We start from the raw sequence: 2,868 nt of genomic DNA on the forward strand, positions 1-2,868 counted from the left end.
TGAGGTCATTTTGGCAAAGGCATAAGGGATTTGAGGGTCTACACTGGCAATTTTATATCCAGTGCTGCATGACATCCAGGGTTTAACTAAACAATTTCCCAGAGCTAACCCCAGCCATAGAAATGAGGTCTGAGGAGCAGAATTCTTCTATGGGAAGGAATAGTTTGTTTTCTCATCCTAGTTGTGGAACTGTCCTGTAATAATGGCAAACATGTTGTATTTATAAGATACTGGCACCTTCCTCCCCAAAATGATAATTTCCAGTTTATATTGCCATCAGATAAACAAAAGAATGCTATTACGAACTCACCAGAGCCTGATACTCCCAGGCTTTATCAATTGTGGGGAATCTGATGTTTCATAGTGCCTCATGATCCTAAGTTGCACTTCCTCGATTACTAGAGATGTTGACTATTTACTTAAGGTTTCTGAAGTACAAAATCTATAGAATTGGTGTTGGAGGGAGGAGTAAAATGAGCCCAGCAGTAGATGTAAGAAGTTTCAGCTTATCTGCATTGCTTTATTTCTTAAAAATAGTATTTGAAAAAATACAGGCAAATGTGGGTAATTGTTAAATTCAAGAAAAAGTAGCCTCATTTTTTGTCTCTGTATCAAAGCAAGTTTAAAAATTCTCATGTTGTTTAGACTCACTGTCTTTTACTTCCATGCATGGCTGCTGTGTTTTACTGTAACCCTGGTGACATGGTACCACCATAGTTCCCAACAAGTGCTCTTGAGACTTAGAACTGATCTTCAGCTTCAGTTTAACTAAGCATCTTGGGATTTGGCCATCGGGAGAAAGAACATACTTGCTCTAATTTGAGTGAAAGCAAAATTGCACTTAGGTAGGAACCCATAAATGGGAGACTCTGAGAAAGAGTTCAATTGATTTTTTTCCTCTGAAATGATGAATAGAGAAGGACTAGGCAAAGCAGGTCACTGTACTGACCCCTGGGGAAGTATGTATATATTTAAAAACGGGAAAAGTTTTTGTTTTTAATGTTCTTTGATTTACATGTGTTTTTAGAAAGAAAATGTAACAGATTCAATTTCAACTATAGGTTAATTCAGCTAATTGGGCTACTTCCCAGGTAAACATATTCTTTAGTTTTAATGTCTTTGTAATTGAGTTTGAAACTGAAATGTATCTGCTTCTTATTTTCCTCAGAGAATTTTTGTTTTAGGAATAAATTCTTCTGTGACATATAGTCACAGAGTGGTTAACTTTAATAGTATTTTCTTGTTTTACAAAAAATAATACATAATCTGAACTCTGATTTAAAATTTTCATTTTCCTCCGGCTTTTCCTTTCTAGGGTCTTAAATGTGGATTGTTCATGTCTGAACTGAAGAGCTAATTTGGTCTCACATTTCAGAATTCTGAACAGTTAGAGGCAGTATGTTGTGGAATTAAAGTCTCCCTTCTTTTCTGTCTCATCTGTGAACATTCCTGCAGTTTAATTCTTGGCCATTTCGCTTTCTTTTTTGTATGCTTTCCCTGGATCAACTCTGACTCATGGTTTTGACTTTCACTTCCTTGTAGATGATAGGCCTTCCCTTTACAAAATTTATATTTATACATTGGTCAGGTTCCAAAAGGTTGGTTTAAGTCTGTTTGCAAAGTGACACTTAAAATGAGTAACTGCTAGCAAACTCTGATGGTACCAGGCAAAGTGGATTGTTTTTTCTTTCCCTCCTCTGGCTCAGAGCTTTGTTTGAGTCATAAGGAAAACTTTGTTTCCTTTACTCCAGCTTCAGAGTTCTGTATCTCAACTGTTTTTGGGACTTACTGCCTTGGTAGACTCTCTCCTCAAACTAAATATGTGAAATAAAATGTGAGTCATTTTCTTTCTAAATAAGCTGTCCCTTTCTGGTTTAGACAAATGATACCATTAAAGTCCCTGGTACACAGTGTCTCCAGAATGGCTACATTTCTTCCATGATTTTCATCTCATGGACTCATTTGAATCAAATCCTGTGGATGTAGAGTCTTCCTGTAAATTTCCTCTGTGGTCTGTATGTTCCTTGCCAAGACTACTGCGAATAAACTAGTTTCAAACTAATCCCTGTGCACTTTGAAAACTACATCAGAGCGTTCCTTCCTGACAACCTCAGGAGCTGCTAACTCATCTCTCTATTGCTTCTCCACTCACCAGATGGTGAAACCTATCCTGCAGGGCAGTCTGGTCTCCAAAGCCCATACCCACCCACCATTATTACTATTAAAAAATCCAGACCCCAAAGATGACATCAATTTGTTACAATAATCCGGTTCTAAGCAAGTAGCTGAAATTTGCTTTCTACCTTTCCAAAGGGAATTGTGAATGCCACCAAATTAGGACATTTGCTCAGTTGCAGCCTGTGTATTTCCTACTCCAAGCTTCTACTAATTCTAGCACTGGTTTTAAACCATCCTCTCTTCTCTCCCCACACAGATCTCATCAGTATGTCAAGATCTAGTTAAAGTCCCCCGTCCTTTGGAATATTTCCTCAACATCTTAAGTTTTTAATGATCCCTTGTTTTTAAATCTTTTCAGTATAAACATAATGCAAATTTGAAATAGAAGATTGGGAGAATCCAGAGAAACTTCAAGAAAGTGAAAAAAAAAAAGCGTGTGAGACTATTATCTAATGATATTTGGCTTAGTTTTACTTTCATCATTTTTAGTACATTTCCACCACCTAATGAATACTTACTTCCATGGTAGGGAGTTGGTACCTGTCCATGTCACATCTTAAACCTGTTTACTTCCCTTTCCCTCCTCTTTCCACTCTTCTTCCATCCCTAGAATCCCTTCCTATCTGTAAAGGGTCTACTTCACGGTTTCTATAATCCTTTATTTTGCTTTTTATATTATGTATACTTTTA

Source organism: Heterocephalus glaber, unplaced genomic scaffold (genome assembly GCF_053883595.1).
Source record: "Heterocephalus glaber isolate CG9 unplaced genomic scaffold, H.glaber_assembly_v1.0 deba00001465, whole genome shotgun sequence".
NCBI lineage: Eukaryota > Metazoa > Chordata > Mammalia > Rodentia > Bathyergidae > Heterocephalus > Heterocephalus glaber.